This window comes from Taudactylus pleione, unplaced genomic scaffold, assembly GCF_031769625.1.
Source record: "Taudactylus pleione unplaced genomic scaffold, aTauple2 ptg000089l, whole genome shotgun sequence".
Classification (NCBI taxonomy): domain Eukaryota; kingdom Metazoa; phylum Chordata; class Amphibia; order Anura; family Myobatrachidae; genus Taudactylus; species Taudactylus pleione.
Window position 1 is genome coordinate 2,480,292 of NW_028284491.1, and position 25,178 is coordinate 2,505,469.

Below are 25,178 nucleotides of genomic sequence, written 5' to 3' on the forward strand. Positions count from 1 at the left end.
AAAAGCCTGGTTGCTATTGCTGCCCCAACTGTGTAACGTGCGGATATTTACAAACAGGGGACCATTTCAAACATCCACACGGTGGAAAGAAATATAATATACGACAGGTATTGAACTGCTCCTCAAAGGACGTAGTATACATTATCATCTCATCTGCCCATGTGGCAAATATTACGTTGGAATGACTACGCGAAAATTCAAAGAACACATGGCTTTACATAGGTCCGCAATTCGGATGACACTGGCTGGAAAAGAAATAGACCAACCAGTGGCCAGGCACTTTAAGGAAATGAAGCATATTCTGACATCACTTAAATATATGATTATCGACCAGATACAGCCAAGACTGCGAGGAGATTCGAGCAAAGGACTTATTGAAGTTGGAAGCGAATTGGATTATTCGATTGGACACCTTACAGCCCAGGGGGCTAAATAAGAAAATTAATTGGGGCACCTTATAAGCATTTAGCATTGATAGTGGGCATATGGGCATATATATAGGAACTATTAAAATAGCCCATGTATTAATTAACTTTTTCTAGTGTATGCCTTTATTCTTTTAGTGGATTCAACTGCTAGGGTTCACAGTTCTTTATTCTTTATCTTAGTAACTTTGTAGCTTTTTGTTTGTTTAGTGTCTTTAACTATTGTACTCAGCATCCATGCACACCGTGGACTTTGTTTACATTTTCTCACTGGGTGTTTTCCAATTATACAGAGCAGCGTCGGAGCAGGAGGAAGCGTCAGGTGTTGCTATGGCAACAGCCGGGCGTCTGCTGCTGACGTCATCACTGGGCGTGCTCAGGGAGACGCACACGCACCACCGGCTCCTACACTGACACACCTAAGAACCAGGGATATAAGGTAAGCTTCTCTTTTGCACATTTTTTTACTGGTATTATCCTGAGGACAGGGCTCTGCGTAGCCCAGAAACGTTGATTACTACAACATTAAACCTTTTGTGACAAATCCTGGAGTGCCAAGTGGGTTTGTACCACAGTGTACTACCTATAGGAACTGTATATATATATATATATATATATATATATATATATATATACTGTTCGTATATAGAAACCCCTCTTAAAAATCCTGCATTTGCCCATGCTGCATAAGGGGCACCACTACTGGGGGCACTGTATAAGGGGCACTACTGGGGACCTGCATAAGAGGGACCACTACTGGTGGCACTGCATACTGGGGTTACTGTGTAAGGACCACTATTGGGGGCACTGCATAGGAGGGATTGTATAAGGGGCACTGCATTGGGGGGCACAGTATAAGGGTGCACTGCATAAGGGGCACTGTATAAGGGTGCACTACTGGAGGCACTGTATAAAGCTATGGCTGCTCTTAACTATCTCTTTACACTGCACTTTTCTTACTATGGCGGTGCCCTAGGGCAGCTTAGCTGGGCCAGTTTGGGGGGGGGTCCTGCGCTCTGGATTTGAACCCTAGTATGTGAGGGACCTGGATATGGTGTGTAGGCCCATAACCTTGGCCATGATTATGTTAAAAAATTCTATTGATTGCAAAATTTTATTGCATTTATATATTATCAATAATTTGGAGTTGTGCACCTGAGATTTGTCTGTTTCTGTGCCTGCAATTAGTCTAATCAGGTAGCGCCTCCCATTATATATATTCAGGGTGTGCAGTCCAGGAATCTTTCCCATATACTCTATTTAATGTGCTTTATTGCACATCTGAGGGAAAGGAGACGCCATCAGTCTGGATTAGCACCCTTCCTTATTGGTTTAAAAGCATGGAGTCTGGTAATGTATATGCACACTGGTATTAGGCACAATTCTAAGTAAGTCCTACAAGTTATATACTGTAGTGCAACTTTGGTTCATTTTTGGGGCGTGGGCCAATCTGGATTGCTTTGGTTGATCTGTTTCAGGGCAACACATTATAACACATTTTTCTTTTATAACACATTTTAACCCTTCACTGTTTGTTTAATATACATGTACTTCACTTTTTTATTTTCATTCTTTATATGCAGATATGGCTGCTCTTAACTATCTCTTTACACTGCACTTTTCTTACTGTGGCAGTACCCTGGGGCAGCTTAGCTGGGCCAGTTTGGGGGGGGTCCTGTGCTTTGGATTTGAACCCTAGTATGTTAGGGACCTACCCTAATGAGGTTACCTGGATATGGTGGTTAGGCCCATAACTTTGGCCATGATTATGCTAAAAACCTCTATTGACTGCAAAATTTTATTGCATTTATATGTTCTCAATAATTTGGAGTTGTGCACCTGAGATTTGTCTGTTCTGTGCCTGCAATTAGTCTCATCAGGTAGCACCTCCCATTATATATATTCATGGTGTGCAGTCCAGGAATCTTTCCCATATACACAATTAGGTAAGTGTCTTAACCCTAACCCTCCCCCTAATTATAACCTTCCTTTTCCTCAGCCTAACCCTCATCCTCGCCTTCCACATCCTAACCCTAAACCCCCCCCGTAGTCTAACTCTCCCCCCCACAGCCTAACTCTAACCCTCTACCTATTGCTTGACCCTAATCCTTAACCATTGGTGGCTCCAGAGGTGGGGCTGCAGCGTAAGCCAAAATTCAAATAGGGGAACCACATCAACTGCCATTGTGTTCTGGCTTGTGATGTTTGGCAACAGTATAGGGTGGCAGTTGGTGTGACTCCCCTATGTGAATGTTGGACTGCACTTCAGGCCCATCTCTAGAGCCTCAACTGCTCCTAGCCCTAAACCCAACCCTCCCCCTAAACCTAATACTTACCGTCTGTGACCATCGCCATGGGTTACGGCGATTCATCAAAAGCCCATGTCGTGACTTTACGTAGTTTGTGTGTTCTGGATAAAGTGTGTGTATTATTATAATTCCCTAAAGGATATATTTCAGAAATGGCTGCTTGCCATGAATGGGTACAGTATATCAAAATTGGATTGCATTAGCTAATCAGTGCAAATGGCCATGTGACACCTAGCCTTTGAATAAAAGCTTCATGGACGTAACGTCTGCCCTCACTCTAGGTGGCCCTGCTCAAATAGAGCAAGTGGGTAATTTGTAGCACCTTAGATTAGCAGGCTTCCTACAATAAAATATCTTCACAGCCAAGAGTGTTATCTGAGGTTTGGGTCTTGTAGCTGAGCTAATTTACATCTACACAGATTCTGGGAGAAGAAAGACCAGTATTTTTCAGCCTGAAGAGGGTGGGGGCTGCTGGGGGATGAGCAGGTCATGGAACTATAATGTTCAGCAGTCCACACTGCTAGTTGTTCACTTCCAGGGAGTAGCTGAGAGCTAAGAAGTGCTCCCCGTGTAGGTCTATGGTGGTCTCACTACACAGATTCTCTAAGATCTCAGCGTAAGGTACCATAGGATTCTGATACTCTATAATTTTCTTTTATCTGAATCAATCTGTGTATTTATTACTATTTGTATGTCTTGTTTAATTACCTATTTTTCCTGTCATTTAACCCTGGAGATATTTCTCAATAAATCCTAAAACTTTATCAGCGTTATCTCTGTGCTCTAATGAATTCACGTGCCTGGAGAGGCCCATGCTATATTTGTGTGATAACTGTGAGTTTAAGTGTCGGGTGACTGTAAGAGCGCTATTTTAATAGTCTTTGTGGTGGCAGCTTAGGTAAAATCCACTTCACAACCACCCAGCTACGTCAGGTTGGCGTATCTGAGCGCAGGCTGGGCAAAGTGTTGTGACACCGTCAGTATGCTGGCGGTTGGGAATCTGGAGCCGGAATTCCAATTGCTGTTGGGAAACAGGTGCCCTCATTGTGACTGCCAGCATCCCTACTGCCGAGATGATGACTACCTACCGTAACTGAGATCTCTGCATTGCTATTATCAGGTAGGATGTTAGTCTCTTTTGCTGGCCCATTGCAGTATACTGGGCTGTTTTTTTCTTATCATCTACAAAAGAACCGAGTTCTACAAAAGTACAGGTGACTGGAAAATTGGACAAACTTCAATATACTTCTCAAAAGATCACCTCTCTGGCTGTTCTTGTAGATTCCATACACACACATATCATATTGCCAGTATAAAAATGAAGAAATGTATAAAAGTAAAATCTGTGGAAAAAATGAGTCCGCCAGAGGGCTATGCCCTTACAAACAGCTATGAAGAAGCAAATCAATTCAAAAATCCATACTACAGTATATATCTCAACATTGAGATTCTTGATGTCCATGACAACAAATAACACTCTCATGTGGGTCAGAAATTCTTTATAATAGAGATGACCAAAGAATGTCATGTTGTGGTGACATAATATATGATGAATATTTTCAAGGAAAATATCATGGACCACTTATAGCAAATAATGCATCTGTACTAGGATGATCTGCACTTATCGGATGTAAGAAAGCTCATTGTCATTTACTCCAGAGGAGTAAAGAGTATTTTCCAATATTAATTATATAAAAGTAGTTGACATAACTCTTCTGGCTTTACAGAAAAAGATTCTGCTCAGACCAGTCACAAATTAGTTAGAAAGTGCAGCTATGTTAGAAGATATAAACAAGTAAACACTACAACATTTGTCATTTTACCTGTTAATTCCCGACTCCACCTCCACTCCCACAATCCATACCCCTTGACTCTTTTCTCTCCCAGATATAACCATCTCCTTCTACAATTTCCCATCTTCCCATTTTGACCCCAATGCTATCCCTTCATTTTCTGTATACCAACCCTTTTTTATTATCTCATCATAATTCGCCCTGTTTTCATTCCCCTCTCAATCACTCCTGACACACTTCTGACCTCTTTCACATAACTTCTCTTCTCTTCCACTCACTCTCATCCACCCTATGGAATGCTAGGGTCTCTTGCATCTAACTTACCATCACCCATGACATTTGCATCTCTAACTCCTTCAATCTCCTAACTATCATTGAAACAAATATATATCCACTTCTTTAAACTCCCTTCTTTCCGTCAATATTCACTTCTTCTGCCCCTAAGCAAACTTTCTCTTTCAATAATCATCACCACTGCTCTTGACTCTGCTGTCATAGCTGTCACTATCAACCTATGATGGATGGTCCTCCACCAACCTTGGCACTAAATTGGCTTACTTTCTTGAAAAGTAATCTGAAGGAAGTAAAACTCTTTTGCTGACATCCCCTACTTGAAATGTATTAATGTATTCTCTTTTCTTATAGCCTCATTCTTTCACTAATTAAACAGTCCTACATCATGGCACTCATCTCCTCCCAGTCCTTTAACCCAGAAAACCTGTTCTCCAAATTCAACTCCCTCTTTTTCCCCCTCCCCTCACCCTCCAATCTCCTTAAGTGCTCTTAACTTTGCCACCCAGTTTGCATCATTAAATAACTCCATCTGCCATGACATATCTTCTCTTCAAACTCCTCCCGCTACCCTTCCATTCCCACTGTGACCAACAATTTTTTCTGTTTTCCTGTTGCCACAGTTGAGGTTTGTGCCCTTCTTTCCACCATCTACTTGCACTCTTGACCCAAAGCCCTATCAGCTCTTACAGTTCCTCCCTCCAGATGCCTGCTCCCATATTGCCCAAATGGTCAACCTATCCCTTTCCTTTCTATCATCCTTGAAATATGCCCCTGTCTCCTGTTTTTTACCCTAATGCTCCTCTATAGCACCATATCTCTCCTCATCCTCTCCTTGTGTGGTATACAACTGATTCACCACCTCCCTCTCTACCCACTCCCTCCATTACCTGCTCCAATCCAGTTTTTTATATCTTCACTCAACCAAACTTTCCTCACCAAAGTTACCAATGACCTCCTCATGGCCAAATCTGTAGGTCATTTCTCTATTTTCATGCTCCTTGATCCCTTACAGCAGAATTCAACACCATTGATGGTCTTCTCCTCCTGCAAACCCTCTTCTTCTTTGGGCTCCATGACTCACCTCTCTCCTGGTTCACTTCCTAATTGTCCAAATGCCCCTTCTCTGTCTCTACACCCTCTTCTATCTGTTCCATCAGGCCTCTGTCCTTATGCCCCCACTTTTCACCCTCTTCACCTACTACCACAGTGAACTCATTAGCTTAGTTGGCCTCTGTTACTACCTCTATGCCAATGATACCTATATTAACATATTTTCCCCTAATCCCTCCCCTTTGATCCTAAACTGTGTAACTGCTGTCAGATATCTCCTCCTAGATGTCATTATTGCTTCCTGCAACTTATTATTTCCAAAACCAAACTCATCATCTTTTCCAAAGCTAAGGTCCCCTACCCCACATCTTCTTCTCTGTTAATGAAATCTTCTTCATCGCTCTTCCCCAAGTTCATCAACTTGGTGTCATCATTGACTGATCTTTCCTCTCCCCCATCTCCTCCACATCCAGTGCTTTTCTTGATCCTGCTATTTTCTTATTCATAATATTTCCAAGATCAGTGCCTTACTCACCCTGAATGTTATTAAAACTAATCTCTGACCTCGACTACTGTAATTTACCCACCTCTTCCCTCTTCAGTCTAACCTTAACTTTGGTACAGACCTCATTTTTCAGTCTCTTCCCTTTACCCTGCCGCCCCAATTGCCAGTTACTTAATTGGCATCCTGTCCCATGCATTTTTATCTCACCAACAAAGTGCTCAACCACTCTGCTCCCCTACATTTCCAAACGTATGTCCACTCAAACTCCCCCTGCTCATTTTGCCCTGATTACTGCCTACTCCACTCCTCCCTCTTTGCTTACTCCCACACTATCCTTCAGTACTGCTCTCATGCTGCTACTGACTTCTGAAATGCACTCCATGACCACTCACAAGTGCCTACAGCTTACCAAGCTTCAAACGTGCCCTTGAAACAATTTTTTTCTCTTAAACTCTCTACTCTGCATTTCGCAACTCTGTTCCCCACACCCTCTTTCTTTTCACCATTGCTCTTTAGATTGTAAGCATGGGCATAACTACCATAGGTTCAAGGGGTGTAGCAGCTATGAGGCCCAGAGCTGAGGGGGCCCATCTTCCGTGTCAAAGTTACATGTGTTAGATACATATTTCACCACTGGATGGTACATACTGTAGGGATCCTTACAAACTTTTGCTATGGGGCCTTCAAATACCAAGTTACATCCCTTATTGTAAACTTTCACAAGTAGGGCTCCTCTATGTTTTCTCTACCTAATTGTGTAATCTGAGCAGTCCCATTATGTAATTATCTACTGTATATGTATAACTATGTTCTTATCTCTACCATTTTCTACTTTTGCACTTTGTTGCATGTTTTACCCCTGTGTACGTCACTGTGGAACCTTTGTAGCACCATATATATTAAAGATAATAATATGTAAAGAGAAATCCAATCTCAGTCAATAAGCAAGGTCAATCAAATCAATATGTATTGGCTATAGTACATCTCTCCATTTCCACTGCTGATATAAAAACATTAGACAATGTGAAGGCGGGCTGAGAAGGAAAGTAATGCATCCAAGACAGATTACAGACATTTGTTATCAGACAGTCAGCAGATGGAGAATAAGACAGATTTAAAATTCCAACATTATAAAATCCCAATGTGATGTAGCTCCAGATTAGCAGGAAAATAAAGAAAAGTAAAAATTAGTATATGTTTTTCAAATGGTTCCAAAGAGTGCATAACTTTTGAAGTAAATTGAAGAAACAAAGCAACTGAAACTATAATAGTCCCCACGTGACCAAGAAAGGTCTCATTCACAAGCTTACGCAAGTTTTTGAAAACAGATCAATTTAAACCTTTTAACAAGGTCCTACTATGGAATAAGATAGATCCCCTTCCGTTTGTGTACAATGACGTCATCAGCCACTGTCCAACGTAATTGCCTACCATTTAAGTGGGTATGGATGGGGAATATAACCATGTGGTGAGTGTAGTGAGCCACCGTGCCCGCAGCGTGGCAAGCGAAGCGAGTCCGCAAGGGGCGGAATTTGTTATTTTCCTGGAAAGTGTGGGCAAAAACAACCACTTCCGCCCTCACTCACGTCACTTCCAGGTACAGCTACTGAAGGGGTTTTATACTCTTCCGACCTACTATAGCAAAACAGGCTAAATCATCCACATTTGGAAAAACTCTACTTGATGGATTGGAAACTGACAGGGTATGGCTATCTTCTCACCAGCAAGGTCTTTTTAATTAAGTGATTAACATATTGATGCTCACCAGAATACCTTTCTGCTAACACAATTTATTCCAGATTTTGGCAGATATTTGTTGCAAAGAACATTTTATTTCTCCTCTCAGTCATTCTATTCCTGAAATTCTGCAATTCCTCAAGCAAGGGCTTGATCTTGGACAGAAGCCTAACACATTAAAAGTACATATGTCAGCACTGAGGCTGTCCCCTCATCTTTTGATCCAGAGATTTCTTAAAACTACTCAGACAGTCTATTAGTCCAAGTGTAAAACAAATAAGTACGTGAACTCCAAGCATTTGCTTCTAAAGTGACATGCAATTCTCTGACAAAGTTGTGCTTCCATTACTCTTTACGAAGATTGCTTGATACTCTAACGTCATACAGTAATCACTCCAACAGATTTAGTTTAGTACGTTAAAAATGTCATTTCAAATATTTATAATTGGGAAAGGATTACTCCTTCTACTCCTATCGCCATTGCTGGAGCAGCGGACACTGGCTGGAGCGTACAAGGACGCTCCGGGCAGCTGTACAGGCTGCAGGGTGCGTGGCCAGGAGCGTCTGAAGGATGCTCCAGCCGGCACTGCAACACTGACACTGGCTGCGGCACCCTGCTAGCCAGATGCAGGGGCTGAGGGACTGCGATGGTGCCGCCTCCCAACTCCACCCACCCCTGGACGTTCTGCCCTGTGTTATGGCACCAGACGCTCCGACCTACTTGCTGTGTTGCATTTAGGAGGTCTTATGCCAAATCCATGGCTTTGGTATACCATTGCATTAAAAAGGATGGTTTTATTCTAACAGTGGACCTACATATCTTTTATATGAAGTCGATTGGTAGTTGTTACAGATTAGTCTTTAATTTTATTTGGGAAATTGTACTTCCCTTACTCCTGCTGATTTCAACCCCAGGGAAGAAGCAGAGGGGAACTCCACTTGTCAGACTCTTTGGAACGAGAAAATTAAAAATATAAGTAATATTTTTTGTTTGGCTGGTTGGTTTTTTTTTTAAAATATTCAGACATAACCTTCCTGTCTAGCTGAATTTACAATCTAATTTTGCTGATTGATACACAGGGAATAATGATCTAGCTGAAAGAATAAGCTCTGGTATTTTTTTTTTATTTTTTTTATTTGCTAATCAATAACATATATTCATTTTGTTCACAACCCAGTATGCCTTCAAAAACTGTCCTGGTAAAACTGCTTCGAGAAACCTTATTGAAGTTCCAGATTGAAATGACCACAGTGGAATTTAACTTAAAAGTTCCTCCCACTAACGCTCTACTTCCACCCCCCTTCATTAATATTAACTTTTATATTTAAAATACTGCATAAGGTAATGTTGGAACTACAGTATACTTGTTATAGTTATCTCATTTATGCAGTAAAACATTTTATTCTTGAGATTTGGGCGTCACCAAGTCTGAGGGTGTGGCCTGACATAAATGGGAGTGGCCTCACAGGAAATCCCTGGTGATGCTGGGCTGCCCCCGGTGGCTAGTGCCTGCACTGTCGGCTCCTCCTCTGTGACAGGAACCGAGTGCTGCAGAAGAATGTCACACTGCAGCACCCGGTTCCTGTCACTGAGGAGGAGCCGGCATATTGGTGTCACCCCCTCCGAAGGGGGACACCCCGATGCATTCCACAACCCCATAGCGACGCCATTGATTTGTGTACATAAAAGGCCTTATATAGAGTCGGGTTAAATGTATAAAGTTTGAATTTTGCATACATGCTAAAATGCATCTGTACGCTTAGGGCATATTTACTCATTATTGGGTTTCAGACCCGATAACTATAATTTCTTATAGTCGCTATTCATGGCAATAATATATACCTCTTACGAATGTACAATTCATCACATGCAGTGACAGGGGCTCTGAAAGTAAGAAGTGAAAAGATGACATAATTATTATGTTGATAATTATACCATTATATATGTCTATTATCAACTTGTTGATACTTGGCAAAAAGCTAAATACCCAGTTGAACCATGCCAATAAGCTAACTACAAACATTAATGGTAGTGAAAGCACCAGTGTCTCCACTGGCAGGAGGCGATTGTCGTCAAAGTACAAGTAGATGAAATTATTATGTTATGATATTAAACAAGACAGTAGTCACAAAAACCATATAGAACAACATTGGGTTCTGGGTCTACCAGTTAGAAGAAAGCCTTTCACTAGGTCACTATGGTGCAGTTAAGACTAAAATAATAAAATACATAAAACACATTTATAAATAGCAGATATACTGTACACTGTGTACTAATATTAAAACAAATAGGTACAATAGTTTTATAGTTGTATATTCTTCATGTGCTTCACAAAAATGTGATACTTAAAGAAGAATTCTGACGCCACTAGTTTATAAGAACAGGTTTGAGTGGAGGTTTACTTTAAAGAAAATATTATATTAGTCTGGAAATGTGTTGGTGGGAAACAGGTCTCTTTAAGACATTAGTGTGCTTAGGGATAGTAGGTCATTTATACCTCTTTTACATATGAGGTAACTTGCAGCTGAATTATAAAAAAAATCTTTATTAGTAATGATAATAATAATAATTTTATTTATATTGCTCTTTTCTCCAATAGGACTGAAGGTGCTTGTTTAGTGTAACTTTTCGAAAGAAATCAGCAAAAACAATATACAAAAACAAGTAAAATTATATTCTTTACATTACTACTAGTACCAATTGCATGATACATTTGTTCCATCTTTAAAACTCTCATCTACCTCCTTTTGAAGTAGTGAATGAGAAGCATAAAGTACTTACTCCATATAATGCTTGTCATGCTGATTATACGTACCATAAGTACCAATATTGTATCTGCAGTTATATCTACTACTACTACACTATGTAGACGAAAGTGATTGGACACCCCGCGAAAGCGAATTGTATACCATGTATACCATTGCACACGAGTTCCAAATGGCCACTAATGTGGCGGTTTCACAAGAACACTTGGTAGGGAGGGAAGTATATAGATAGAAGCGCTTGTAATAAAAACCTAGAACATGTAATCATGTTTTGGATCTATATAGTGTCAGTGAGTGGACCAGCAATATTTAAAAGACAAACAAAACACTCAATACATAAACCACATGCAAAAATGTTTATAGCACTTTCTGCGAATAAGTGTAATAATTAAAATGTTCCCCGTGACTGGCATTGCGATAGGCACAAGGTAACAGCATGTGATATACTGGCCCTACCTTTCCATATTATCGGTCTTCCTCCGTATGCAGTTTGTTCCTTTTAAGCTGCTGGTGCTGGATCAGTCAGCTGTGTGCTGTCTCCGTCTGCCGCTGATTGAAATTCAGCCCACCGGGACAGCGTCCTTCTGCTCTGTTTTACTTCAGGAGCCGCTTCATTTGGGAATCCAGATACCTCGCGCTCACTCAAATGAGACGTCAGTGGGGGGTCAGCTAATACCAACGCGTTTCATCACATGTGACTTTTCAAGGTGTCTCCGTGATGAGCTCTGTCTTCTTTTATCCCTGTGGGAGTACTGTGATTGGCTGATTAATTATGTCAGTCAAAATCTTTGTTAATCCCACTTTGCTTGTGATTAGAGCTTGGATAAGAGACGTGTTTAAAAATGGATAAAAATATGAATATATAAATGGGTAAAAATAAAGGTATTACATGTATGGATTAAGTCTGCTTTATTACAAAAAATATAGAAAAAAATTAAAAATAAAAATATTATGAGTAATCAATAAACAAAAAAACATTTTGCTTAAGTTGTCAGTAGAATGCATCATTGTATTTAAATTGTTGCTAGGTCCAGTTTATAGGATTAAAGGAGGAATATGTAGGAGAACATATGAGTTTATTTGTCTATATTTCTAGACTATGATGCCTATATAGAGAAAACACTTATATATATATATATATATATATATAATCTTTAGTTAATTTCTTTACACCTCTGTAAAAATAATTTAAGCCTATCAAAAGTTTTTCTTTTTTGAGTTTACATCTTAAGGAAGGCTCCTAAATCAAAATCTATGTTTAATCCCTTTGGATGTAGGGTTGCCATATTATAAATCCATTCTGTTTCCGATATTGAAATTCTTTCTAGATATTGTCCCCCTCTTCAGTCTTTTTCAATTTTCCTGATTGCTGTAAACTTCATCTTTTTTGGATTTTTCTGATGATGTGTAAGAAAATGATTGGAGACACTGTGTGTTGTTACACCTTTTTGTATGTTCTATACATGCTCTTTAATTCTTGTTTTAAATTTTCTTATCATGTGGCCTATGCATTGGAGGCCGCACGGACACTCCAGTAGGTAAACTACGCCTTCTGTGTTGCAGCTCAAATCCTGTTTAATTTCAAATTCTTTATTATTTGTGTTTGAACAAAAACTTATGGTCGGTTTTGTAGTGTTGCTGCCGGTTTCTCTGCATACTTTACAGTTCATACAGAAACGGAATCCCTTTTGTTTGCATGTGGGGTTGAATCTTTCCGGAGGTATGCAGCTTGCAGTAAGTATGTTTTGCAGAGTTTGTGCTTTTTTATAGATAATTCTTGGCTTTGTTGCAACTAGGTCTGTTACTTCTGGGTCTAGTTCCAATAGATGCCAATGTTTTTTTTATGCTTGTTTCCAAACCCTTTGTATAGCTATTGTACTGAGTTATGAAAAGGGTTTTAAGTGGACATTTACTTCTTTTTTCTTGTTGTATTGTAGAAGATCTTCTTTTTTTAATTTGTCAACTTTTCTCAGGCTGTTATCAATGATTTTTTTCGGGATAATCCCTTTCGAGGAATCTTCATTTAAGGAGTATGCTATGTTCTTTAAAAACTTCCTCACTTGTACAGTTTCTTCTAATTCTTTAGAACTGTCCCCCTGGGATGTTACCAATCCATTTTGGGTGATGGTTACTGGAGGAAAGAAGGTTATGACAATCCACCTTTTTAAAGAATGCCTGAGTCTGTAATATATTTTCTTCTATGTAAATTTCAAAATCCAGAAACTGTATATTATGTTTACTGTAATATACTCTAATACTGGTAGGGAGGCCCATGTACTTGCAGTTCTACGGAACAACAATTGTTTTTATCAGGATGAAAATGCCACCTGTCATGTTTCCAGGAATCTGCTGGACTGGTATACAGAAAATTTGGTAACCCGGATGGACTAACCAGCTCAGAATCCAGATCTGAACCCCACTGAGAATTAATTGGGGTGACGGGTGCATTCTAGGCCGACTCGACCTTCTTCAGTGTCACAGTTGGTCACTGTACTTAAGGCGGAATGGCAAAACATACCGCCTGCTGTTGCCCAGGAACTTGTGGACAGTTTGCCAAGAAGGGTGACTGCATTAATCACTGCGCATATTGGACCTACAAAGTACTGACATCAATAAAATATTGTTGATCTACTTGCTGTCAGTGTCGAATCACTTTTGTCTACATACTGTAGTGTATAACTTCTACAAAGATACAAATCCCATAGTGGAACACGTATACAAAGAGCACACCCAAATGAAAGTTCAAACGTAGTGAAACCAGAATTTGACAAGGTTGGGGGCAAGGAGAAAGTCTTTTGTATGAGGAAGGAGACTCCACTGGTCAAAGAAAATGCTGTTATCGGGAATAAGAAATAAGTATGGATAAGAGGAACTAGGGCAGAGCAGAGGGAGAGGTATAGGTGGGAGATATTTCGAGATAAAGGATGAAATGTAAGTTCATGCAGTTTTGTTAATGGTTTTGTACATAGTTGATAGTAGTTTGTATTTGACACAAATACAACAAATATAGGGACCGACCTAGCGGGGCATCAATAAAAAAACTTTTTTTTGGAAAGAAAATTAGTCAAGTAGCAGCATTCAAAATATATTGTAGTCATGACAGTCTTGTTAGGGGAAGACCATTAAGAAGGAATTGTTATAAGGAAAGCAGAAGATAATTTGTGCACCAATTAATGATTTGGAATTAAAGAACAGTTCTGAATCAAAAATTATACAAAACTGTCCTTTTTGCCCACATCCAGTCATTTAGAGGCAATAAATGTAATCCTCTTTTTCATCTGTGCTCCTTTTCCTTGATTGGCTTTGATCCCACTTAACACTTTATTGCTGTTATGGTGCGTACACACGGGACGATTAAAATGCTCAATATGAACGATAACGATATCGATCATATCGTTATTGTTCATATCGTGCATTGCTGGCTCACTTCCAACCCACCAATGACCTGAGATGTGTGGGAACGCATGGACGCTAACGATATCGTCCAACGACCGTGCATGCAGGCCAACCTGGTCAATATCGATCAGGTTACTATAGGGACCCACGATCGTTGATTGTGAGAAATTGGCCGTCATTGGTGGTGTACTGGATGGTCAATATCGATCATCCAGCACATCTGGGAGATCGTTCAGCAATATCATTATCGCTGACGGTCGTCCCGTGTGTATGCACCTTAAGTCACAGGTTCTCAAACTTGGTCCTCGGGACCCCAAACAGTGCATGTTTTTTAGGTCTCCTCAGAGAATCACAAGGGAAATAATTATCTCCACCTGTGGATTTTTTAATAGTGTCAGTGAGTAATGAATACTCCTGTGCACCTGCTGGGTGACCCGGAAAATGTGACCTGTGTGGAATCCTGAGGACCAAGTTTGAGAACCACTGCTCTAAGTCTCCTGATGATGTATGTCAGGTCCAGGAGCCCTGTTGTTGTTCTCTATTTCTACCATGGTGTCAGAACTTAGAATCCTGACCTCTGTGGACTCTGAACTTGCTACTGCAGTACCTTATTCCCACCAGAGGTGCTGCTGTGTGCTGAACATCTTCTATTCCAGCAATGGTATAGTTAATACCCTTCCTCCAGCCAGTAATCAGTGAACCTATGCTGAGGTTTCATTACCCTGCCTCTCCCAGCTGTCAGTGCTGGTCATAAGTTCTGTTACTACACCTTGTCTCCTGCTGTTTGTATCTATTTACTTACTGCTACTGATCTTTTGCATGGACCTGACAGCTTTATCTTCTTGCTGCCTGCAATGACCCTATGCCTGAACTTGATTACCTATCTGCATGTTGCCCGAACCAACCAAATGCCATGAGCTGAATCAATGCAAATCTGCCACAAGCCCTGGTTTTAGTGCCTGGATCTTCATCGCTATCCCTTCTTTGCCCCAATGGTTGCTCCTTTGGCCAAGTGGTGATAGCTGAAGCTTACCACAGCCTGGCTGGGTCCTGGCAGCTCTGAGGCCAGGAAATCTGCATCCACCAACGCAGTCCTGGCCTTGTCCCATCGGGAAATGGGGTGACATGCCCCCATTTCCGGAAAAGCTATCCAGCCGCGCTCCTGCTCCGCGCCCCATATACTGCAGCATGTCAATCATGCTGCAGCTTGAGGGAGGGTCTGCGAGCAAGATTGCAGGACCGGCAGACCCTAAACCATCGGAGATGTACATTAACCATCGGGTTAGCGTACATCTCTTAATCAGGCCCAAAGGGCCAAATGTAATAGGGTGAGAGGTTGGAAAATGTGAGAGTTTAGCAGTAAAACTCTCACACTAATACATTGATCGAGTTGTATTTTCAAACAGGTAACACTTGGATGAGAGTTTAAATCTTGATAGTTTTTTGAGTCTGAAAAACATGTAAGTTTCCCTGTTCTGTGACTTTATTACATTGGCTGAGTTTAAAAATGTGACCATTTTCTCTCCCATTTTCTAAACTCTCACCCTATTACATTTGGCCCTTAGTGCGCTTTGGTGTGCCCTGGGTGTTCCACTGTAGATAAGACTCTACTACCACATGCTTAAGTGAACACCACACTAGTCCAGTTCCAGTAGTTATATCTTGATTCAGACCATCTGTTCTTACGCATGGCCCATAAGAGTATTACATTTTTTGTGCTTTTGACCTCTATGATTTTAGGGTCATATATGCTTGTTATTTTTAATTGTGTGTGTAATTCGCCTCTATAAAATGACTTTCATTTATTCATTCATCTTGGTTTTTCCTAACAGAAATCACACTTTGTGGAACTGGTGAATAAAGCTTGGGAACAAAAAATACTCATTGGGTCATTACCTAAATCTTTAAATCAAAGACAACTACAGCAAATATTAAATAAACTATAACTTCATGTAGCTTGGAACGGATGGTAATCATAGCTACGACTGCAGGGAGGGCTGGAGGTGACATTGGAAATGTATTTCAGTGATCCAACTTACACATGAATTGATTTTATTATCCCTTCCAAAATCAATTTCTAAGCACTCTATGTGGCAATACAATAATAAAATGGAATCACCTCTCTTATGCCCATGTTACAAAGCTTGTATGACCCAAAGGTGCTACAAATACTTTCTCCTTTTAGTTAATTTTGCGATGTGATAGGTTGCTGAAGTTGGTATGATTAGGTGTTGGTCTTGGCAACCTGTCCCCAAGCAGCTAGTTAAAATGAATTCTGGCCGTTGGAACTTTACATCACAATATAAAAATACACTGTTTCCAAAATACCTCTCCCCACGCGCTCACTAAGATCTATTTTTTTCTGGGGCATAAAATACATTTTCCATTTAAACAAATAAATAATTATTTGTATTTAGTAATAATTCACAAGCGAAGAAAATAAAAAACTTTGAATGAGCCCTCTAGATTAATAAATGTGAAGGTTGTCAAAGGAATCTAGAATGTTCTATCAAAAAATAATTGCAAAAAGAAAATGACCACCTGGAAATCTGGATTGGAGACATTTTTCATTGGAACTACTTTTGACTTATTTTATAGCAATCTAAGTAGAAGGCTATTCAAGCGAGAAAAGAGCACAACCTAATAGTGTTACAAGAATTTGTAAACACAGGGCATTATGAGAGGTGTAAGAGCACCAAATGGTTTCTTGGACCCTTTCACGATGGACAGTCTGCTGGGTTGTATATCTTCTGAAGACTTTAGCATCCTTCATCTGATAACGATTAATATAAATTGTGTTTAATCTTTTGCTTAGCTTTTGTAAAACCAATTCTGTTTTGTAAAGAACAGTGACCTAAGACATGTAATTGTGGATAGACTAATTTATAATATTTTATTGGGGATTATTTTGTAATATATGACTTCATGCACAATAACTCTAGTAAAGAATACCACTTCATAAAGGGAGTCTTACAAAATGTTAAGTGCATTTTAAATATTAATTAATTTTTTATTGCTGTAGCTACAATACTAATCCCATATGATCTATGTATACACTATTAGTGAGGTAGTTTTATGACCTAATACTATTAGGTATATTACATATTATAAAATTATATTCTTTTTTATTAGAAAACATTATCTTAATTTGTTTTTGGGGGGTATTATATCTGGTGCTATCTAGGTAGCTGGGCATGTGGGAGAACTGATGGCACATGGAGGGCTGATGGGCATGTGCGGACATCTGTTGGGATCCAAGGAGATCTGATGGGTATGTGGAAAGGTCTTAGGGGCTGCTGAAGACTTTTTATTTCTAAGTTTAACATTTCCCTCCACAGCTATTGTGGATGCATTAGCTACTGTGAAGAGTCTGATTTTATGACTATTGTGAACTTGTTGGCATATGGTGAGGTCTAAGGTGCATACAGGGGGCATATGGAAAGGTCTGATGTGCATACAGGGGGCATATGGGGTAAGTCTTATGTTATGTGTAGAAAGTTGATGAGCATACAGGGGTATACAAGAAGGTCTGATGGGCATACAAGGGGCATATGTAGAGGTCTAATGGGCATATAGGGGGCATATGGGGAGGTCAGATGTTATGTGGAAAGGTCTGATGGCCATAGAAGGTCTGATGGGCATAAAGGGGTCATGTTGGGAGGTCTAATGATCATACAGGGAGCATGACACAGAATTTTGGATGGCACGTTGGTAGATCTGATTGACAAATGAAGAGGTTTGGTCATGGCCCTTTGCAGTGTGTATAGATATGTCTGGACTTTTAGTGTATGTCTGGCTGGCCACTCCTGCTCTATACCAATGTGGCCACATTCTAGAGCAATGGTTCTCAACCTCAACCCTCAAGTTTTCCCAACAGGTCATGTTTGAGGTTTCTGTCTGCGGAAACATAGAATAACCCCACCTGTGCATGATTAAAAAAAATCCACAAAGCATGACCTGTTGAGTGTACATAAGGATTGAAGTTGAGAACCACTGTTCTTTTCTAGAGTTGACAGCGGTAGCCAGTGCTGTGACCAAGTGTCGGATCCCAGCACTAAAAGTGCAATGGCGTGATGGAAAGATGGCTCTCCAGCGGGACACATCGGGTGTGTCGGCATTGGCATAGTGTGTCTGATCACAGTGCTGGGCAAGCAGATGTGGTGCCAGTTTAAATTTGGCACTGGACGCATGCCTAGTGTGGCTCACTGACCGGCAGCCATTATAAAGTGTTAGCTATTTTAATTTGGACTGTCCGTGGACCGGTAGCCAATCAGGAGTAGCTGCGGCGAGCCAATCGTGGCTCACAACATCATGGCTTCACCCACTCACAGTGTCTGACATCAGATGATACCGAGCAGTGTTGTCAGTTCAGCTGTGGCAGGAAAGGAAGAAGGACATCGCGTCAAGAGCTCCAGTGGCCGCGATCAAGACAGAGGCTATCCAGTGCTGGTTGGATGCAGCTACAGATGTGTCCTGCTACATATTTCCACCATATGCCATGTAGCGTGCTCTGCTAGTCATGCTATGCCATGGTGTATTGAGTCGCATCATAACGTACTGAAGCGCTGGAAAAGCCGGAGAGTGTAATACAGGTTTCTGTCCACCTGATGTTGCTTTTCCTAAACTGCACATGCCTAAAAAAAGACATTGCAATGTCTCAATGTCTGTAGTACCGTCCACTGATTTGCTGACTGAACCTGTCATTCGGTACGTTGTACTTGTCAAGGATTAAGAGCATTGTTCTGCAGGGATGTGCGACATTCAAACAGTGATAACATTCCTTAGAAATTAACAGTTGGGTTTGAAGGGCACTATATTAAAGCATCACTGAACTACAAGTCTCAGCCCAGAAAAAGTTGTCTCTGGATTACAATCTGACTGTGCGTTTTATGCCGCACACTGCTGTGCCGCTAGGAGCTTGATGCTAATCATTACACATCAGTAAGTGCCGGTCACTGTGGTACTACAGAAAGTGGTGTGCGGTGCTCACACAGTGATGGCATGTCTGAAGGCTCATACACACTAGACGATAAAGTGAACGATATGGATGATACCGATATTGTTATCGTTCATGGCATTCAATATCGTCGAGTGTGTATGCATGATATCGTTACCGATGAGTGCTCCTGCAGATCATTAACGATGTCTGTCGTCGCCTGAACTTGCAGGACAATCTGGCAATATCGTCAGATTCTGCAAATTCGGGGATGTGGCAGGGTGACATCACTGAATGATATCGTTAATGATATAGTTCAGTATGTATGCTCAGTGTCGATTCCGACATTGAGCCCAGGGGGTAAATTTACTAAGAATCGAGCTTCGTCGAGTTTAGTTTTTTTTTTTCTCGATTTGCATTGCCGAATCTTGGGTGATTTTCCCGGTTTTCATCTCGCAAAAGAAGTGAGTTTAGCTGAAAGTGCCGCTCATTGGCTGGGACCCACGTGGGAGCATCAATGGCACAGAGCCAAACGAAGTAAGGATGATCATCGACCATAGATGTTTTTAAAACATTGGTGGTTGCCAACCGGTGTTAACTAGTTTTGCTACCGATAACCTGCTGATGGTCATCCCTAAGGGCGACTACCAAGGGTGTAACTAGGCATTAGTAGGCCCCAAAGCAAAAGTTTGTAAGGGTCCCTATGTACCACCCAATGGTGAAAAATGTATATATCACATGTAACTTTGACAAGGGCAATGGGACCCCCTAAGCTCTGGGCCCCATAGCAGCTGCACCCCTTGCACCTATGGTAGTTTCGCCCATGGCCACTACTGTGTGAAATAACGTGAATAAAAGGGACTACTACAGTATGTGACAAAGGGGTATATGTATTATAGCGAATCGTGCCAGCTGTGATGATAGGGCAAAGACAGTTGCAGCTGTCAATATCGATAGCTGCAGCTGTAGGCACCAATGGTTCACTTCCATCAATGACACAGAGCCAAATAATGTATTTTTTTATTTCCTCTCCATGTGCTGGGGCCATCGGGTACCCCTGTCTTGCCCTGTCACAGATTGTGTATAACGGAAGGGCACTACTAATGGCATACATAATTGTAGTACAATAGGGGTTTATTTTTATTCAAATAGTATACATAGCACTGGTTTTTTTTACAGTATGTCAGCACCAGAGGAGACAGCAGCAGGCAGAGGAAGGGGAGTCTGCACAGCCAAGTAAGCTCTGTACAGTACAGTAAATTGTGTTTACAAGTTGGGCCAATGTTTTGGATTTTTTACATGTACTGTACTGTAGTGTGAATTTAGATTTTTTTTCCAATGTTTATGCCAATGTGTTTGTTTCCATGTGTTTTTTTATTAAATTATGTTTGGGCAAAATTATATTATAGTATTTTGTTTCACAGATGCACGTCGACGGCGCATCTGCCGTATATCCTCCTCTGAAGAAGAGGTGGATGGGCTGGCAGGGCCCGACAACCCTCCCCAGCCAAGTAAGTACTGCCTCTTTCCTCCACTCCCAGAGCCTCTACTTCTGCTACTTGTGCCATCACTATTGGCATCAGGTCCACGGTTCTCTAATTACTTTCTTGCTTCCCAGCCGAATTGTGTCCTGAGAATTATGGTACTAAGGGGCAGATGTATTAAGCTCTGGAAAGTGATAAACTGGAGAGGGATAACCTATCAACAAATCAGCCTGTAACTATCATTTTGCAAACACTGCCTGTAACATGACAGTTAGGAGTTGAGTGGCTTAATAATAATAATAATAATAATAATAGTACAGTCAGGGTTTATTTTACTTTTCAGGACACAAGTACTGTGAATGCAAGGGCAGACCTTGAGCTGACTGCTTAAATGGCTAACAAAGGGTCCTTTATTATGTTAATGAAAGGTTCTTGCTTGCTTAGGGGGAAGGGACGTATAGGGCACACCAAGTTTTGCAATGTGATCACAGCACCCGCTCCAAAGATTTCAAAATTCCACAGTGACCGACACTTACTGATGTGTACTGATTAGCAACATGTTGTACAAACTCCAAGTGGTACAGCAGTGCTGACATTGCCACAAGTGTACGGCATAAAACGCACAGTCAGTTTGTAATCCAGAGACACCTTTTTCTGGGCTGAGACTTGTGATTCAATGATGGTTTCATACAGTGCCCTTCAAACCCAACTGTTCATTTCTAAGGCATGTTATCACTGTATGAGTGCTGCACATCACTGCAGAACAATGTCACACGTCGCACAGACTGGCACTGACTTTTTTAAAATGAGGTGTTATCTTGTTGATACTTGTATCTAGCATAATATACTGTAAAATGATTGCAGAACACATTTATAAATTGTTTTTCAAAAGTGTACTCAGGGCTCACACACCGAATGATTTAATCCTTTATTGCATACTCAGTTACAGCTCTCAATCTATGACAACTATAGCGTACCTAATGACAGGTTGTCAGCCAATCAGCTTGCGGTACTACAGACTGTCAGGATGCGGCCTCCTCGCCGGCGTCCTTGGGCTTAGGAGTTCAGTCGCTGGCAGTGGAGGTGAGTGGTTACTGAGTATTCTCCCCAGGGTCTGCTAGGGTTTCCGTGAGTGTGTCCTGGTTCAGCCATCTTGGTCCATTACACTTGACTAGTCTCTCCCAATGGTAGTCCTGCGGTCACTCAACTGATCTCCTGATGCAATGACAACAAGTAGGGGTATTTAGGTCTGACTCCAGGAACAGGAACTTGCCTGATCAACTTCATCTCTTCATTTACTTTAAGTCTTCAGTATTCCAGAGACTACTTCTTCACTCCAGGCTCCCCATTGTTTTCAACTTCCAGTGTTTTACAGCGATTGTCTCTCCAGTGTGCAGTTCAGCTATTCATACTGATTCACTGAGTTATAAGTATTTGTTCTCATGCTGATTTCTTTGAGTTACATGTCCAGCTCTCTCCCTGTGTTACATGCTTCAGCTGTAAGCTGATTACCAGGATTCTGAGTTTCCCTTCTCATGTTGATTTTCCTGAGTTACATGTTCACCTCTCACATAGTTACAGAGCAAGCCTGCCATTAGATCTCTATCATGTCACAGTGCATCCCTGAGTCTGCATTCCCTGTTTACCTTACAGCAAGTCAGTCTTAAGATCTTCGGTGTCTTCCAGAGCAAGGCTGCGTCTGGTTCATTTCCAGCATCTCCAGTACCACTCCATTTCCGGGGTTTCCCAGTACCATCCCATTTCTACTAAGTCCCCAGTTTGTCCCATTGCTAGTAATCTCCAGTGTTACCACAGCTTTCAGTAAACTTCTAGTGTTTTTATATTTCTGTCTTCTGCCGCTCCCGGGTACCTATCCAGAGGGCCACGACCTGCTGGAGGGGTCACTGGTGAAGACCACCAAGTGGGTTAGATTCCGCATCTCTGGGCAGGTCTAGCCAAACCTGGGTTAGGCCACAATAGGAAGACATTTCCACTTTAACCCTGTCAGTTACTGCTCTACCACCCTAACCCCATGGTTCCTGGCCTCAATAGAGGTGTCCCTAGTGCCCGGTTGTGACACAGACAATGTATTCTTTTTTTTTTACGCATGCGCAGTGCAGTTTAAGAAAAGCGTCATCTGGTGAACATAAAGTTGTATTACACTCTCCGGCTTTTCCAGTGCTTCAGTACGTTACGATGCGACTCAATACGCCATGGCACAGTGCGACTAGCAGGACGCGCTACATGGCGTATGAAGCAAAGATGTAGCAGGACACATTTGTAGGTTACAAATAACTGATGTTCTTTAGCAACATCTATAACTATGGAAACAAACTGCAGACTACACTGATTGTTTCCATGGCTGCATATGCTAAGGACTGTCAGTTATTCAAAATTTGTCTGCCAAATAATAGCAAAAGTGCACTTTTCAGCTTTCAACAGATAATTTCAGTAAGTAGTCCTATTTCTGGTATCAGGATTTATTCCATTAACCATCATAACTTTTCTAATTCAGCAACAGCATTTATTTTAAGAGTTAACATTTAATATATATACTGTATTATGACTGCATTACTCCAATCCAAATACTCTAACACTACATGCATTTTGCATATTGGTGCTGTCATTGCTGGTCACTCATGAGCTTTTTTTTTGCAGCTCAGGACTACTAGGGACCTGACATATTGGGTAACTCTAAAGCAGTTAGTACTTTGTTGGCCCACCTTTTGCCCTTAATACAACTTAAATTATTCTAAGCATGGATTCTACTAACTGCCTACACAAATCAAAGAGCCCAGAAATTTCCATGAAAACATTCCCCGTACCATAACATTGCATCTGCCAGCCTGAAATGGCAATGCAAAAAGTATCCATGGGCATAGGAACAAAAATTTTCATGAGGTGGGCAAAAAGCCAAGGACTACTATAGGGCCTGGAGCCTCTTTTTCTCGCATTTGGTATCTTATTTTAAGACAGTTGTAACAGCATACTTGCCAATTATCTGGCTGCTCCTTCCAGGAGGGAGTAGCCAGATCAGGAAGGGGCGTGGGTGGCAAAAGGTGGCGTGACCAGGTGGGCAAATGTCATTTGTGGGCGTGAAGGGGGCGAGGCCATGTGTTCGCATAATTTTGGCCCCGCCCCGCTACACAATGCTGATAAAACAGGCATTGTGAAGCAGGGGGCGTTGCTAAAATGACGCCATTCAGCGTGAATCATGTCACTGCCCCCCTGCTGCGGGGTTTAACAGGTATTCGCGGTGGGGGCGGGGGGGATAGGCGGCAGTCGGGAGGCTTGCCTGCCTTTCCGGGGGGCCGGGAGCTGCACCCGTTTATCGGGAGGCTCCCGGCTGAATCGGGAGGGTAGGCAACCCTGTGTAACAGTGACTGAAGACATACAAAGACTCCCAATCCTATGTTCATTTTCGTCAGTGTTTCTGGGGTTGGCCAACCGCAATTTCATTGTTTAATTTTACTATAAAAATGTATTTATACATTATTAAATAAAAAATATTATTAATATTAACTACCAATTAGTACAATTAGTACAATAGCTGTTAGAAAGATATATAAATTCAATTGTTCATCTTAAAAATGTAAATTTTTCATAGTCATTAACCTAGTTCTATTCAGATTTTGTTGACAGCCTACTCTAATCTGATTGGGAATATTTTTAAATCTATAGTAACTGCCTCACTCACTGGTGGGGTGGCATGACATGACATGAGCGAAGGCAACCATTGTCTACCCTACGATCTGGCATCAATGAGACTGCTGCTAACATTTTAAACCATCCACAGGCCACAATCATTCACTCTCTCTTTTCTATTGTCGTAGAACTTACAAGAACAGTCAATTGGAAGTGCAGCTTCCCGGTCTCGTGTGTCTGTTTATGCTTACTGCAAATGGTGATAGCAAAATGAGTGCGGCTTCTAAGAAAGAAAAAACAAGTGTTTGCAAGAAGAAAGTGTACGCAGAACAAACATGAACAAATAAAGCCATTATCGCTTCATCCCCATTTTCATTTGATTTATCCCCATTTGATTTTGTGTAGAAGTTCACAGGGGGGCAAAACACAGTCTTTGCCCACCCAACAGAAATCATGGGGGGAACAACTGCCCCTTCTGTCTACCCCCACCCCTGGAAGGATCCATGCTTTCATGCTGTTGTCTCTATATCCTCACCCTGCCATCTGCATGGTGTAATTAAAAATGTGATTTGTCAGACCATGTGACCCGTTTTCAATCATTTCTGTGTTCCTGAGCAAGCTGGAGGCGTTTCTTCCTGCTTGCAGCAGATAGCAGTGGTGTACGGACAGACCTTCTGCTCAGTGCCAGATTAATGTCCACATGGGCCTGGAGCTGAAATTTATGAAGGGCCTATTGTGTGCAGCTGCAGGGGGTGTGACCAGCGCTGCAGCAGTGTGACTGGTGATGTGGGGTTGTGACTAGTGTGGTGTAGCTGTGATTTACATAGGGGTGTGGCCT

General features: G+C 41.3%; 1 long non-coding RNA gene across 1 annotated transcript; it reads left to right on the forward strand.

Moving 5' to 3' along the window:
• The first annotated feature begins 823 nt into the window (after positions 1–823).
• On the forward strand, positions 824–24,861 carry LOC148527286 (uncharacterized). The gene is made up of 4 exons (XR_015878043.1): positions 824–864; positions 20,636–20,722; positions 21,639–21,778; positions 24,529–24,861. It is a non-coding gene; the product is annotated as an uncharacterized LOC148527286 (long non-coding RNA).
• Positions 24,862–25,178: the final 317 nt, after the last annotated feature.